We start from the raw sequence: 18120 nt of genomic DNA on the forward strand, positions 1-18120 counted from the left end.
TCTCCAGAGCCCCAAGACAAGCTCCCCTCTGCAGCGAGAGTCTAGCTAATGATGGAGCAAGAAAAATTAGAGCTGTCACTCACCCTTTTTCACCCTGGATGAAAACCTTGTGTGTTTTCTCTAGCACACACAGCAGTGTACAAATAATGTCTCCTTTGGAGAGAGCACGGTGTGTTATTCTCTCCATGGCATCCAGTTAGAATCAACTCTCACCCTTGCCCCTTCAGCAGACAGCTAGGGAGACTCCTTATTCTTAAAGGAATAGTCCCCAAAAAAGCAGAAACATAACATCTACCCCATATGTAAATAACTACCATGCACTGTGCTGCCTAACAGCAAATCAAATTAATACTAAATTACAAATGGCAAGAAACAATCCTGGAAATAGTATGTATTTGACAGGAACAAACAGCAGTGTCTGAACTCAGCTCTGCGTGGAGAAGAAATGAAACTGGAAGAGAGGCTGCCCCTTTTTTTTTTTCTTTTAACAGACTGGATTTGTATTCCAGTATATGTTGGTTGTGCTTGTGTTCCTAACAATGACAGGTTTCAGCACAGAACACAAGGATTGTTTATACTAATGCACAGGATTAAACCTTGGCACTAAAAATATTTACAGATAGCACAGGTATCCAACTCTCACCTGGATTCACTCACTTATGTCATTACCCAAGATAGAAGTAACACCAGGGCTTGACAAGCCCCTCCTCCCTGTAGCTGGAAATGTTCACAGATGCCCGTTATGCTCATTTTCCATACAAAACAACGTTATGCAGACAGTTCCTAGTATGATCAGTTGTGGAGGAGAAATTCAATCAGAAAACAGTGACTGATCATTGATAATCATTTAAGACCTTACTAGATGCCCAAAAAGCCACACTCTCACAATTGCGGAAGCTGGCTGTGTTGGTTAAAAAACGGATCTGATTTAGAGGGGAAGTGAAGGCAGCTATCAAAAATAATATAACAAATTGAAGAAAAGTGAAGTTGATAACAATAAATATAAATCAGAAGTTAGGAATTGTAGAACATTGATAAGGGAAGCAAAGTGAAGCAAGATGAAATCTGTGGCCAGCAGAGTTAAGGACAATAAGAAGGCTTTTTAAACTTTTTTATTAGGAACAAAAAGAATTCTGGCAATGGTATTGGCCCATTAGGAGGTGGAGATGGTAGCATTAGCAAAAATAATGCAGAAAAGTCAGAAGTGTTCCGTAAATATTTCTGTTCTGTATTGGGGGGGAGAAACAGATGATATAGTCTCATCACTCTTAACATTCCATGAGTATCTCTGGAGGATGTTAAGCAGAAGCTACTAAAGTTAGAACATTTTAAAATCAGCAGGGACTGATAACTTGCATCCAAGAGTTTTAAAAGAGCTGGCTGATGAGCTCACTGGCCATTAATGTTCTTATTTGAAAAGTTTTGGAGCACTAGGGAAATTCCAGAAGACTGGAAGAAAGTTAATGCTAGGCCAATTTTTAAAAAGGGTAAACAGGATGATCCAAGTAATTATAAGACTATCAGCCTGATATCAATCATGGGCAAGATAATGGAGCATCTGGTATAGGACTCGATTAATAAAGACGTAGAGGAGGATAATGTAATTATTTTCCGTAAATCCATGTTGGTTGGCATTAAAGCCCGTCAAACTAACTTGATATCTGTTTTGATGAGAGTACAAGTCTGGTTGATAAAGGTAATCGTGTTGCTGTAATATACTTGTACTTCTATAAGGTGTTTGACTTGGTACCACATGACATTTTGACTAAAAAACTAGAACAATATAAAATTAACATGGCACACATTAAAGGTATTAAAATCTGGCTAAATGATCAACCTCAAAATGTAATTGTAAATGGAGAATCATCATCATCAAGCAAGTATGTTTCCAGGAGGCTCCCACAGGGATCAGTTCTTGGCCTACGCTATTTATGATGTTTATCAATGACCTAGAAGAAAACATAAAATCATCACGGATAAAATTTGCATAAGAAACAAAAATTGGGGTGGTGGTGAATATTGATGAGGGCAGGTCACTGATTCAGAACAATCTGGAGTGTTTGCTAAAGTGGGCACAAACAATATGCGTTTTAATATGGTTAAATGTAAATGTGTGCATCTAGGAACAAAGAATGTAGTCCATACTTACAGGATGGGGGAATCTATCCTGGGAAGCCGTGACTCTGAAGAAGATTTGGGAGTCATGGTGGATAATCAGCTGAACATGAGCTCCCAATGTAACCCTGTAGCAAAAAGTGCTAATGCAATTCTCGGATGCATAAACAGGGAAATCTCAAGTAGGAATAGAGAGGATATTTTACCTCAGTATTTAGCATTGATGCGACCGCTGCTGGAATACTGTGTCCAGTTCTGGTGCCCACAATTCAAGAAGATGTTGCTAAATTGGAGAGGGTTTAGAGAAGTGTCACAAGAATGATTAAAGGATTAGAAAACATGCTTTGTAGTGATAGACTCAAAGAGTTCAATCTAGTTAGTTTAGAGAGGGTTAAGGGGTGACTTTATTACAGTCTATCAGTATCTAGATGGGGAACAAATATTTAATAATGGCTCTTCAATCTAGCAGAGCAAAGGTATAACACTGTCCAACGGCTGGAAGCTGAGGCTAATCAAATGCAGACTGGAAATAGGGCATATATTTTTTAGGGTGATTGACCATTGGAACAATTTGCCAAGGGTCTTGGTGGATTCTCTATCACTGGCAATTTTTAAATCAAGATTGTGTATTTTTTTCTAAACAATATCCCATAGGAGTTATTTTGGAGAAGTTCTCTGACCTGTGTTATACAAGAGGTCAGACTAAATGATCAGAATGTTCTCTTCTGGCCTTGGACTCTGTGAATTGTCCTGAGAATGCCGAGGTGGAAGCTAAGGTGATTGAGGGAGGTCTGACAGTGATACTGGTAGGGTGACCAGCTAGCAAGTGTAAAAAATCAGGACGGGGGTGGGAGGTAATAGGTGCCTATATAAGAAAAAGCCCCCAAAATCGGGACAGTCCCTATAAAATTGGGACATCTGGTCACCCTAGATACTGGGTAGGCAGAGGAGATAAGGAATGGCTGTTCTGAGGATTGGTAGCAGATGAGTTCCCTGTTGAGGTGGTGACTAAGGCTACGTCTTCACTACAGGGGGGGGTCGATTTAAGATACGCAAATTCAGCTACGCGAATATGTATCTGAGCCGACTTACCCTGCTGTGAGGACAGCGGCAAATCGACCTCCGCGGCTCCCCCGTCGACGGCGCTTACTCCTACCTGCAGTGGTGGAGTACAAGCGTAGATTCGGGGATCGATTATCGCGTCCTGATGAGACGCGATAATTCGATCCCCGAGAGATCGATTTCTACCCGCCGATTCAGGCGGGTAGTGAAGACGTAGCCTAAGTTTGTGAAGCAGCAAGCTGGATTTGACTATCAGGAAGAAAACCTGCTGTCTCAGATTCAGTGAGAATCGTGTTAATTAAAGAAGGAGCTTCACACTGAGCAATCAGTCTACATTAAATGGATTTCCCTCGATCTTGTATCTCAGAAATTTTGGCACATGCCAGTGCTTGTGAACTTGCTGATTTCACCGAACACATGTGCCCTCAGTCAGGATCAAGCCCTTAGAATGAAAGGCTGTGTAATTAATGACATTGTTACCTGCAAGCGGGAAAGAATGGCCTTATCAAAAGGCAAACTCAGTCCAAGCTGCCAAGTAAAAAATATTTAAAATCCCAGCCAGTTGCCTCAGCTCTTTATACTTTCACGACAGACAGAGTGAGTACCAGGTAGTTTACAATGTATAGGTTGTTTGGCTGAAACCATAAACGCCAGCATACTGTCTGTTTTTGTTTTGACTTCAAAGATACCATAGCAGTTTTCGTAAGGGCAGGTGTTTTCCCTGGTGTCTTGGGCCAAACTTTCTTTCCACTATTGCGCACCAGATGTCTACTGTCCATCCACCACAGATGAAGCTGAATTTCAGTTGCAGTATGTATACATTGTATAGATGGTGATGTTCTTTGAGATGGAAGGTGTAAAATATTTTATTATTAAAACAAAAAATATAGTGTACAGTGATTGCACTTTAAATAATTCCTCTGTGTTGAGAGACAACCGGTCCCAGAAGAATTCCCTATTTTAATGTGGGCACTATCTCTAACCAGTGGATTCTTTGACATTAGTGATCTGGGTGTATGCCATGCGCTGCCCACAGTGATATGTAGTGTCATAAGATAACCTAGTGTATAGAAAACTTTACCTGTATACACCTAAGTGCTTAAAGAAACCAACCACCCTGCAGTTCAGTACTACTATGGGACTGGTGAATATTTGTATACTATTTTAAACTTTATTCATTTTATTGTATTCTAATTCTTTGAGAATTCGTATTCCATTGGTAAGTATAACTCTTAGTTAACTGGAATTTTTGACTAACTAGCACCCCCCAACCTCCCAACATGCCAGATAACAAAGCTTTAACTGTATATTGATCTCAGTTACAACACAGAATACAAAATTTGCAGTGCTCAGTTTATATTTATTTTTATTACAAATATTTGCACTATAAAAAAAACAAAAGAAATAGTATTTTTCAGTTCCCCCATTACAAGTACTGTAGTGCAATCTCTTTATAATGAAAGCTGAACTTACAAATGTAGAACTATGTACAAAATACCCTGCATTCAAAAATAAAACACTGTAAAACTTTAGAACCTACAAGTCCACTCAGTCCTTCTTCTTGTTCAGCCAATCGCTCAAACAAACAAGTTTGTTTACATTTGCAGGAGATAATGCTGCCCACTTCTTGTTTACAATGTCATCTGGAAGTGAGAACAGGCATTTGCATAGCACTGTTGTAGCCAGCGTCGCAAGCTATTTATGTGCCAGATGCGCTAAAGATTTATATGTCCTTTCATGCTTCAACCACCATTCCAGAGGACTTGCGTCAATGCTGATGACAAGTTCTGCTCACTAATGATTCAGGACCAACGCATGTTCATTTTCAACATCTGAGTCAGATGCCATCAGCAGAAGATTGATTTTCTTTTTTGGTGGTTTGGGTTCTGTAGTTTCCGCATTGGCGTGTTGCTCTTTTAAGACATCTGAAAGCATGCTCCACACCTCATCCCTCTCAGATTTTGGAAGGCACTTCAGATTCTTAAACCTTGGGTCAAGTGCTGTATCTATCTTTAGGAATCTCACATTGGTACCGTCTTTGCATTTTGTCAAATCTGCAGTGAAAGTGTTCTTAAAATGAACAACATGTGCTGGGTCATCATCTGAGACTGCTATAACATGAAATATATGGCAGAATGTGGGTAAAACAGAGCAGGAGACATACAATTCTACCCCAAGGAGTTCAGTCACAAATTTAATTAACGCATTATTTTTTTAATGAGCGTCATCAGCATGGAAGCATGTCCTCTGGAATGGTGGCCAAAGTATGAAGGGGCATACAAATATTTAGCATAATAAATGCTGGAGCCTCAATAAGTGCAGAAGATAAATGATGCTCACTGAATGGGTAGCTTTTCAGTATTTTTTTATCATCTTTCAGTGTGTGGTTCGGTGCTTTATTTTACCACATACCATCCAAACCATGAACTGAATACAGATTGTTTCCTCAGAGGCTTTTTTTAATGGTGTTCAGCATGGATTTACGGAAAATAGATCTTGTCAAACATTGTAAATAAGAAGCAGGCAGCATTATCTTCTGTAAATGTAAACAAACTTGTAAACAAGTAGGACTGAGTGGACTAGTAGGCTCTAAAGTTTTACATTGTTTTGTTTTGAGTGCAATTACATAACAAAAAAAATCCACATCTGTAAGTTGTACTTTCACGATAAAGAGATTGCACTACAGTACTTGTATGAGGTGAATTGAGAAATACTATTTCTTTCCTTTATCATTTTTAAAGTGCAAATATTTGTAGTCAAAAACAATAATATAAAGTGAGCACTGGCCACTTTATATTCTGTGTTGTAATTGAAATCAATATATTTGACTATATAGAAAAACATTCAAAAGTATTTAATAAATTTCAATTGTGATTCTATTGTTTAACAGTGCGTTTAAAACTGCAATTAATCGCGAATAATTTTTTTTAGTTAATTGCGATTAATCAACAGCCCTAATTAAAACCATTGTGTGGCAGTGGCATTTGTTATTTTACAGCACCCATGAGCATATTAGCCACTTCACAGAAAACACAGAAACATAACTGCTTGCCCCAAAGAACTTACAGGCTAAGGTTCAGATCTTCTGTCTCTTTGTTGTATGTTTGCACAGTGCTTAGCACAATGGGGCCTGGCCTCAATACAAATAATAAATAAAAGATCCTGCAAGTGGCTCAGCACCCCTGCAGCCTCATGGATCCTTTTGCCCTTAATTTGCTCCAGCCCTTAATGAGACGTGACACAAGTAAGGGTGACAAAAAGCTGGGAGGTAGGGAGGGCAAGGGTTACTGCAATACCATCATCTCGTTACTCACTTTGAGGTATGTGCATCGTCAGGTGGGGTTTGCTTTATGTATAAAAATTAAGTGAGTTTAAAAATTGACTCACTTGTTGTAGGTTCGCAGGAGGGATTTAAATGAAAATAGTGCAGGATAGTGTCTTATAGCAAAAAAAACTTTGTAGTTTCCCTTGTCCCCTCCTCTACTTTCAAATCAGTTTCTGATGGTGTTGTTATAAAGACAGTAGTAAAGTTTATAGATGAAATCCTGGCCCATTGAAATCAATGGGAGTTTTGCCATTGACTTCAATGGGGCCAGGATTTCACCCTATATAGCTAACCCAGATTCAGATCTGACCCACCAGCTGCTTTTTACTGGCAAGCACAATACAACATTTTTCACAATGTGTATAGGAGCCTATTCCAATGATGATACCAACACATCACTCCAGTTACTGACACGAGGAACGGACACTTTATCACAATAGAGTAGACCCCATATAGATGCCCAGTGAGTAACGAGATGATGGTATTGCAGTAACCCTTGCCCTCTCTAACTCCCAGCTCTCTTGATGCACCACTCTTGCCACTGTCCATCATTGTCTTCTGCTTCCCATCCTGCTCTGTGAAATGCAGAAATCAATTTATATCCATTGAGAACCACACAAGTCAAGGCAGCACCATGTGTTTGTACAGAATAAAATTTTAGACTAAAACCATTCCTTGCTGTGGGCCTCTTATATTACACTAGATATGTTAGCACACCTTTCAAGCATGTACAAAGGCTGGCCTTACAAAAAGTTTTCAAAATCAGGTAACTGAATATAGTTGGAACCTTACCATGCCTTGTGACTTAGCTTTCCAGCCTGTTCAGACATCCTTTCCTATGAAAACATATGCAATGTATTAATGTCAAGGACAGAAGATAGAGGATACCTTGAAATGATCTGTATGATGTGTAAACTTAACTGTAGCAGTAATATGTTAGGCCACATTTAAGGCATTCTGTGCCAAGAGTTCTGAAGAGGATACAGAAGATGGGGCAAGAAGGCTAATTTTGCATCTGCGAGGAGCTTCATATGGAGAGGTTCCTTGACTTGACCCTGCTCATTCTTGAGGGAAGGTGACTTGGAACCCTTCTTATTCTGCTTAGCGATATGATAGAATTATAAGAAACATCTGTTGCCACACATCCACTGTGCAATGTATTAATGCTTCCTATGGAAATAAAATCATTACTTCATGAACATTAAAAGTTTTCCTCTGCTTGTTAAGCTAGTATCCTTGCAGGATGTAAACAGGATTTATTTCTTACATTGGCCTGCCACACTGTCAGTGTCATACATGACATTTTAGCAAGATAGCTGCTGCCATCGGTAGGCTCAGCAATGCCAGTTCTATTGGCAGCTTAGTCCTGGTGAGAATTAGCTTTTGAAATTTAAAGCTATGGCTACAATTCAATTAAACACACATGGCAGGCCTATGTCAGCTGACTCAGGCTTGGGCTACAGGGCTGTTTCATTGTGATGTAGATGTTTGGGCTCGGACTGGAGCCCAAGCCAGAATGGCTACACTGCGATTAAACAGCCCCAGAGCCTGAGCCTCGTGAGCCCGAGTCAGCTGACACGGGCCTGCCACAGGTGTTTAATTGCACTGTAGGCATACCCTCAGACTACTGGGCTGAGCAAAGCAAACACAGCTGTCTTTTAGACATCAAATGTGTATCTAAGGGAGACAGCTTTCTGGAGTGTGCCAGCGGGAATTATGATTGAAAGCTCAGGCTGCCTGTCAGGAAGGGTGTCTGGGTTTTCCTACTGAGTCAGTGTGGGCATGTCTACATAGCGTAGTAAGCCAGGGGATGTGTGACCCACACCTGCAGACTGTTTCCAAGCCCAGGCTTGACCATTTACACAGCACTGGAAACCTGGGCCTCACAACTGCGCTGGCATGGCCATACTGCGCTACGCAGGCCTTAGAGCTTCAACTTCTGTGGGCATTTGCCATTGTATCCCAAGGTTCCTAATGCCCTAGTCAGTTGTAGCCACTCTAGAGCGTTGTTCATAGTGGGGTGTGGGAGACCTTTCCTGTCCATTCCAGGGGAGCTAACCAGAAGTGTTTTGGGTGGTTTTTAGCCCAGCAACACCTCCAGCCAAGCCAGTTTGTGTCTGCATGCTCCCATCAGCTGGCCCTATCAACATGGATCTGGACCAAGTGGAAGAACTTCTACATCTCATGCTGTCAGTCCTATTTTGGGAATCAGGCAGAGCATCTGCCAGAGGCTGGTGGACATTTTGTCAGTAGTTTTTGACATGCTGAAGGCACCTCTCAGAGAAGGGTACTGACATGCCAGCCAGGATCCAGCAGATGCTCTTCACGCCTGTTGCCTTTGCCAGAGATTACCCCTAGGCAGACTGGCACCTATGGAGCAGGGTCACAAGCACAGGCCGGTGGGAACCCATTGTCATGCAGACCTGGGATGACCAGCAGTGGGTCCAGAAATTTTGCATGAACAAGCAGATGTTTGTGAAGGTTTGTGATCAGCTTGCCCCAACCTTCTGGTGCCACAACACCCACATAAAGGTGGCCATGCTGGTTCAGAAGTAGGTTGCTATAGACATCTGGAAGCTGGCTAACCCAGACTCCTACAGGTCTATGACTAACCAGTTTGGAGTTGGCAAATCAGCCGTGGGGGTTGTTATGGTGGAGGTTTGTGAGGCGATCAGGACAAAGATGTACCCAAAGGTGGTGAGCATTAAAAATGTTCCTGAAACAATTGCTGGCTTTCCGAGACTGGACTGCAACTGGGCCATTGATGGGACTTGTGCCTATAATTTGCCTTCTGCCAGGAACACATGAGTACATAAACTGCAAAGGCTACTACTTCTCCAGCATTATGCAGGCCTAGTCAACCACAGGGACAGATTTATTAACATTAACATGGAAGGGTGCATTATGCCAGGGTGTTCTGGAGATTGGGACTTTATCTTCATAAAGAAGCCTGAACACTATTCCCACCGAATGACATTGTTATAAATGGACTCACTGTCCCCACTGTTATTCAATGGGCTCCCGCTCACCCCCTGGTGCCATGGCTTATGAAACGGTATCCTAATATCAGAAGACCTGGAAAAAGAAGAGTCAACTACACACTGAATAGCTGTAGAATGGCGGTAGCATGTGCATTTGGCAGATTGACATCCTACTGGCGTTGCCTTCAAAACCATTTGGATGCCAGTATTGTCAAACAGTCTGCTTTATTGTGGCCTGCTGTATTCTGCACAATGTCTGCACGGAGATGGGCTGGATTTCGGAACCAATATGAACAGCCAGACAGTGCCTTTCTTGGCTGGCACTGGATCCACACATGCAGCAGAACTCAGGGATGCTTTGTGCGCCCACAGACCATGTCTGCACAGCCCGAGGCATGAGGGGGAATGCACCCGGATTTAAAGTTGTGCTGTGTATGGGTGTGGGGCAGCTGTGGATAGGTTGGTATTATGAATTTTGTAAAAAACTTTCCTGAAGTGTCTGGAGGTGTGTTATGCATTTTATAAATACTGGCCATGTAGTGCAATTCAGTTTAAGGCTTACTCTAATGACTGTTTTTAAATGTTTCTGAAATTAATTGGGACTGGGTATGTGATGATCTTTAATAAAGTTTTTGCCACTTTTAACATTGCATAGAATCAAATTTGTAACTGTAGCCTTGTGTGCAAAGTCAACACATCTTTACATACCAGCGTAAGAACCGGAAAGGCAGACCAGCTGCCGTCAAAACATATAACACAGTAACCAAACTCAGCACCAAACCAGTGAAAGGTGCATGTTACCAAATGACATGGACAACTATTTCTGGGTGCTTCCTAGCTCTCTGTTCTCCTTTGCCTTTCTGGTGCATTTTACGTGTGTGGGTCATGACTGTGTTGGAGTGGATGAAATCACAGGATACAGTTGTCTGTGCTGTGTGCTGTTATTCCTTGCCTGTGACATGGTCCAGACTTGCCCAAAAGCTGCATAGTCTGCAGAACATGATAGTATGGAGGGGACTCAGGATGTGGGGCTGGCGCAGGCGCTGATGGTGGCAGTTGGGCCTGCAGTCTGGTAGCCATGAGTGCTAGTAATGGCTTTCTTTTGCTCCCTGTCTTGCTCCTTACACCTGCAGTCATGCTCCATGAATCTCTCCACCAATTTCCCCTTGGCCTATGCATAAGGTTGCCAACTTTCTAATTTTTGAAAACTGGACTCCCCACCCCACCTCACCTCTTCCCCTGAGGTCCGCCCCCTGCTCCGCCTCTTCCCCCGTCACTCACTGCTCTTCCCGTCGCTCGATCCTCTCCATCTCCCTCCCCCTCGGCTGGGCTCCCTCTGCTCTGGGGCTGGGCCTGGAGCTGTAGCCTGAGGTGGAGCCCGCTGCCTGCCCACATGATGCAGGTAGGAGGCAGCCCCAGCTGAGCAGGGGCTGGTATGGGTTGATGACCCAGCACCTTCCCTTTCCCTCTCCCCCCCTGCCCACAATAATCAGACTTTTGGTGTCCAGTCAGAACATCTGACTGGACACTGCCAGGTCCCTTTTTTGACTAGACTTTCCAGTTGAAAACCAGACACCTGAAAACCCTACCTGTGCAGCCTCTCTCTCTCTTTCCACCCTTTTTGCAGCCTTATCCTAATATTCAGTCTGTTTGTTCTGGAACTCCATCTTGCTGACTCATTTTCTCTAGAATCTCACCTATCAGCTCATCTCGGACTCTCTTTCTCCTTGCCCTGAGTAGGTGGGTCTGTTCCCACAAGGTCCTGGTGCCATGTGTTTGCCTTGCAGAGGTGGAAGGGCCTTGAAAAGAAAGTGAAAGAGCACATTATTGTCTGACCATGCTAAAAAAAAAATCACATTTTGCACTGTATCAAAGGATAATTCAAAGGTGATACATTTGATCAATGGGCTTTATTTTATTCCCACACAAAAACACCGGCCCCATCAGACATTCTTTGGAGCATCACTGAAAGCCATTGTGGTTAAAAAAACACATGCAAAATTCAGTTTAAATGATTTCTATACCCCTCTTCATTTTTTCTGGGCAAAGCGGGGCTTATGGGGAGTCTAATCATTAGCCCTAGTTTTTCAATCTTTTCAGGCTTGTTTCAAAAAACAGTGTGGGCCCCATCTCATCTGGGACCATGAATATTGCAATGTATTTATCATAATTGCATAGTTACTGCCTGGTGTCACTACCAGGCAGAGTTAAGATTGTTTGATTGGTGCATTCCCACACATTACTACGTATGGCTTTCTTTTAAATTTAATCTTTCCTCAGAACCTCCAGGATTTGTAGTTCTTGTTTTTGAGATACTGATGACATAACTGTAATGATCTTATATCCTTAAATTACTACTATGTACTCTCCATCGTACCTTCATCTTAAACTATTTTTTGTCTTGGAATATATATATATATAAAGAGCAATTAGACTATGGTTGTATATTATAATTATAAATTATATAACTATATTATGCATATTCTTAAGTGCCTATATTATATTTCATATATATGGAGTGAGAGTCAAACATTTGATTAAAGCATTTTTTTGTGTGTGGAAGGTGGATTCTGGTTTTCAAAGCCTTGTGTACTTTATGTACGTGGTATAGGTTTATATCTAGGTAATTACAATTAGTATCAAAGTAGAAGGATAACTGAACCTCTGCTTAAGATTTGAAGGTCCCTCAGGAAACAGATGGCAGGGAGAACTGTATATTTCCATATTTTATTGTTTAATTTGTTTTAATTCCAAATGTATGAGGAGGTTAGACTTGGATTACGAAATTAGATCTGTCAAAGAAAAAGAAAAATATAACTAGATGAACAATGGAAACAATTCCCTAAATGGATCTAAAATCCTATGGTAGGTAATCTGATCTAATTTTTGCAGAAAGGCGAATGCCAGATGTTTGCTCCACTTTGATCTTAATAACACTTTAGGCTGCAGACAATAAGATTGGTTTTAAATTTATTGGCTCTTTGATTTCTACATTCTAATGCTTTTTAAATTCTTTACACAAGACAGATCTATATATAGGCAACTGGGGTGGCATCAGAAGTGTCAAATGCTTAAGACATTTATGAAAAGCTCCGCACAGAACCCTGTTTGGGCTTCTATGTATCGAAACAAAACCAAACTTTATAATACAAAGAAAAGTGACTATGGCTTGCACAAAGTGTTTTTTTATGTGAAGCTCTGAGTGTCGCATCTGTGGCACAGCTCCTTGTAGAACTTTCATCTTGCCAAAATATTAATAAAACTAAAACAATTATTAAAGCAACATTAAGCAGGAGGTGTTCATCAATATTCTTGCATGTGGAGTACAATCTACTGTAGATACTTAATCTCACCTTACTGTTGTGTTAAAAATTCTTTGTGTGTTCTAATGGTTAGTGTATTTTAAAAGGAGTGGTGCCATTGAGTGCTTTGAGAAATCATAATGTATGACTGGTCTTCCACTGAAATTGGATTCTGTCCCAGTCTAATGAAGCTGCTGATTTGCAAACACAGGTTGAATTGAAACCCAGGCTGATTTTTGAGTGCCCTTGTGGTTCTAGCCAAACATTTTATATAGCTTTAAGTCCATTATCAGTGAAAGCATATGGGAAACCATGATAGGGTAAAATTCTTTTCTTGAGACTGAAATGAGATGGATTTCTGAAAGGTATAAATCACAGGATATGTCTACACAGCACACAAAGCCTGGACTCTGACAGGTTTAAGTGCAAGCCTCCCTTCTAGACACAGAGAAATCAGTCTGACTTGGGCCAGGAACTCCTCTGGACTCAGGCCCATGGACCCTGCGGAGGAGGAAGAGATCAGAGCCTGAGTCCCATTGTGACCATGGTCAAAGTCCAGGCATGTTGCAGTGTGAATGCAACTCAAGTCTGGGTCTCCAGACTCGGGTCTGGAGAGTCTGCCAACACTATCCCACAATCTCCTTGAGCTGAGCTGAGCTTCCCAGATCTTCCATTCCAAAACTTCTTAGCTGCTTCCCAGGAACCAGCAGCAACCTCCTGGTTCAATGCAGCTGCTCTGTATTTAACCCTTCATTTCTAGGCAGACTGTTCAACTGGAAACACAGTTAACCCTCCCATGTATTAGTATAACCAACATTGCCTGCATCAAGCATGCTGCTAGCTAGCCAGAGAAACACAGCTGTGGTGTGGGGTGAGCAAGACATTCAACTTCAGCAAGAGCACAAGAAATGATCATGTCTACAAAACTATATTCAAGTGGCTGGCCATGTTGGGGATTGACCAGACAGCGACACAATGCAGAGAGCAAATCAAGCAGCTGAAGACAGTCTACTGCAAAGTTGAAGCTTCTAACAGCACCTCTAGCAACTCCCTGTCTTCCTGCCTGTAGCAGGTGGTTACCCGCTCCTTCCCTGAGGGGTTTAAAACAGCCCTGGAGGAGGGCTGTGGAAGGGCAAGATGCCTGAGCTGATTGGGAGGAAGCAGGCTCAGCTGGGGCCACACCCCAATCAGGGCCCAGCTGGCCCTATAAAGGCTTGAGCCAGGAGCTCAAGCAGACACACTCTCTCTGCATTCTGAGAGAGAAAGGCTTGGCTGTAGGGAGCTAGAGACAGGGTACCTGAGTGGAGCAGGACTGGGGAAAGGTTGAGGAGCTCCAGCCTGGAAAGCCCCAGGCTGTGGCCTAGCATAAGGCCAACAGGTACTGGGGGTTGCAGAGGGTAACCCAGGAGTAGGCAAAGGCAGCAGGTCCAAACCCAACCTTGCCAGTGATGAGTAGGCTGATACTGCAGTATGCCCAAGGGCGTGGGGGCTAGATGATGACTGGCAGTAGCCTTATACTGAGGCGAGGTGGGGATAGTGGGCAGGGGTTTCCCGGGGAGGGGAGACCCTGAGAGAAAGGGGTTACTGCCAGGGGGCAGCGCCCCAGATAACAGGGCACCGGGTCTGGGTGGGACACAGGGGGCCAAGCAGTAGTGGATCACCGGCCTGCAGAGGGCACTCTGGGCTAGAAATTGAGTTAATTCCCTGAGAGACTAGCAGGAGGCACTGCAGGGGTGAGTCTGCACTGTTACACTGCCACTTGTACAAGGAATTCACCTGGGTTCTGGGAATTCTAGAAATCACTGAGTCCATAGTGGTTCATGACCATCTGCTGAGTGGGGATGACACCCTTATAGTCCTCCCTTCTCCCTGTAACAAGCACTGCCAGAGAAGAGCCAGTTGTAGGATGACCACCTGTCCCTTATTTTAAAGGACCATCCCTTATTGCATTGATTTGTCCCTTAAAGGGGCCACCTATCCCTCATTTTAAGATGTATTAAAACTAGTAAGTACTATTTTAAACATTACATTGAAGCTTATGATAATTGCATTAAATATTTGAGGGCAGTAGAAATGTACACTTGAGAGAAAAATGTTAAGGGAAATGGGGTTTTGCCCCTTATTTTTCATGTAGCTTTCCCTTATTTCCATCCAACAAAGGCAGTCACCCTAGCCAGTTGCTGAATAAAGGACAGGAAGTGACCTGCTGCCGAGGCTGGTAACTGAAGCGGCTATGCCACAGCAGCACCTACAGCACATTCTAAGGCTGTACTCAGAGGAGCTGTTTGGGGATGACCCTGGGGAGCTGTCCGCTGCAGACCAGCATCAGAATACGTGTCGGATCCAGAGCTTGGTAAATTTCTGATGCCATGTTTATTGTTATTAATGTATGGATGAGAGGGATTTCCAGTTTATGGCCTATTATATTACTAATATGAGCCGGGGGTTTGGTATGCTTCCATTCATGTCAGAACCCACAGCATTCCTCTAGCGTCCTCCAACCCTTCCCCCCAAAGTAGGGATTCATGGGATGCAAAATGGATACCATGAAATAAGGAACTTAAACAAGCACTTATCATTAAATGTTTACTGATTGTTATAAGGGTAGCTTGGAGCTCCACAGTTAACAGCCTCATGTACCCCCTCCATCTAATACAGCACACCTGATAAATCGACCAGGCCTGCATTGTCCTGGGCTATAATCTATGTCAAAAAAAAAACCCTATTGTTTCAAATTGTTTTCCTCCTGGTGTCACTATTGATATTAGAGAGAGAGAGAGAGATTAGATAAAAATTATAACAGAGAAATAGATATTATTTTAACCTTTGTACTTTTGATCTGTCTTAATATGCATTGGAATATAACTGTTCCCATAAGGCATGCTTTAAAAAGGAAATGCAAACATGATCATGTAGAATTGTCTCTGTTGAATATTTAATGGGAGCCAGTGTCAATTATCTGCCCGATTCATCCCCAAACTATGCAAGTTACATCTGTATCACAGCAAGGAGGAGTTACAGCTTATTGCAACTTTGAAGGGTTTTTTTTAAAAATGTGAACCCAAGAATTCTCCTTTTATGTCAATATGTGGTTTGTTCTTCACATCTTGCTCTTACAGTCACTTAAAAGGGCCAGGTTATGAATTTTGTTTCCAATAATTTAGGAAAATAATTGAAGCATGATCAAATGACAATTAAAAATCCAGAACTTCTCCTTATAACTACAGTAAAAGCTAGGAGAGGAATCCAGGCAGCCACAAGCCACACAGTGTCTATGGGGGAACCTTATCAAAGTCACCAGACATATTCCCAGACAGCAAACACAGTACATTCTACTTCAAATGTTTACGTGAAGATGCCTGATGAAGTTCTATTATGAAGCTGTGCTACTGGACTTGGTTATTGCATATACATTGCTATGTGTTTATGGTTTTATTCTCAGAATTTGATGAGCAACATGTAAATACAGCTTATGTTTTTGAGGTCTATAAATTTCATTTTGGGAGGGTTATTTTTAGCAATTTTTGAACTTTATGTAGCTGTCCAAAAACTAGGGGTTTTCAAAGCACTCTTTGTATTTACTGTAATTACTAATGTATATGATGTCCTTTACTCATTACAGCGTATACGCTGTAAAAAGTAATTTCTTTGTAATGTTCCCTAATACTCTTTAGCATAGCACTGTTTCAAACAGCATTACGTTAATGTGCACTAGGGAACCTTTAGTGCACACCAGCAGGGTCTACACTGACAATTAATGTGTAACACTTTGTGTGTTGTAAAAATCACACCCCCCATAGTCCACATTACTGCTCTGGGTATACAAGCCTTTAGATACGTAGTAACTATTTCCAGTGTTTTTCTGCTGTTTATTGGACAAACACCAATTTCTTTGGGGTTTTGTTTAAAAACAGATAAAACACACCTGATTAAAATTGGTTAAGAATGAAAATCAGAAATCCTTCATGTACAAAAATGTGGTACTGGATTTTACTAGAGTTAGTCTTTCAGTTGAGACCTAAAAGCCAGGCCCTGACCACGTGTAGTCATTAAAGGTTTCTGGGCAGTGATTTTAGCCCTGGTGCCTTGACCAATTCCTGACATAAATAAATTCCTAAATTCCCCTGCAGTTTCTAGTTATTCTGCATTTCCCTTTAAAAACTTTGCATAAATTCATTCCAAGTGCAACTATTGGTGACAATTGAATTCAGGTGTCCAGAATCCTAGTCCTTCTCTCTTACCACAAAACTATGATGAATTCTTCCTATATATATTAAATATAATACTATTCTCCCTTAAGGATTCCAAAGAGCTTTAGAGACCATGTCATTCATTACTGAAATGCAAAAGCCACTTTGGCCCCCCCGTGCTGCTGATGCAAAGTTATTCCTGGCGTAATTCTAGTCCCATTTCTTTGCTTTTTTTCCCTGTGGGAAAATCATTTAGGGCTAGATAGAAACTTTAGGCTCAGCCACATGTAGGGGATGGTGCATAGTTGTGCCATCCCAGGAGAAGCACAATTTCTCTCATTGTCCCTTCTTGTTGAGGAGGAGACTAAGTCACTTCTCACCTTTATACAGGGCAGCTCTGCTGGCCAGCAGGTGGGGATTGAACCACAGTGTTGTCTATTCACCGCCCCTCTACACTCATTCATCTGGGGGAGTGTCAGACATGCATCTCCCACTCTTCCCCCATTGTCCAGAGTTGCAATCCAGACATCCTTAATGTGGCCATATGGTTTGGGAAGGCAGGAAAATAATTCTTACTCTAACCTTCTACCATGGCAAGTCGTCTTAGTGAGACACGACAGTAAACCTATGTGCCTCAGCTTCCAGATCTATACAATGCTCGCCACTGCTAAGCACTGTATGAACTATACTTGAAAGGTCCCATGTTAGTGCAAAGTGTATTATTAAATGTAATGTTTATTGCAACATAAATAATGCACCATCGTACCTTAGACATCCATTGGCTAAAATCAGAATGAATGGAAAAGGTTTCCTCTCCATTTTGCATCCTTTTCTAAAAAATAATTCAGCTCTGCAAATCTATTCCTGTAGCTCTATTGCTATCCAGCTGCACCCTGACCCAGACCCCAAAAGAGTCACATTGAATTTTAAACAAAAAAATTTATTATCCTGTTTACAAACTTTAAAAGCACAAAAGAACTATGGGAGAACTACAGCACACAGGAGAATTCAAAGTTTATACAAAACAACCATCATCACACAGTCTAATGTGCGGATGCACACATGGGGCTCCATCAACTCTCCACTGATGACCAGGTTCTTCCACTTTTGGAATTGGAATCCAGAGCATCTCATACCCAGCTCCA

The sequence above is a fragment of the Terrapene carolina genome, unplaced genomic scaffold (genome assembly GCF_002925995.2).
Source record: "Terrapene carolina triunguis isolate 2854851 unplaced genomic scaffold, T_m_triunguis-2.0 Scaffold96, whole genome shotgun sequence".
Taxonomy (NCBI): domain Eukaryota; kingdom Metazoa; phylum Chordata; order Testudines; family Emydidae; genus Terrapene; species Terrapene triunguis.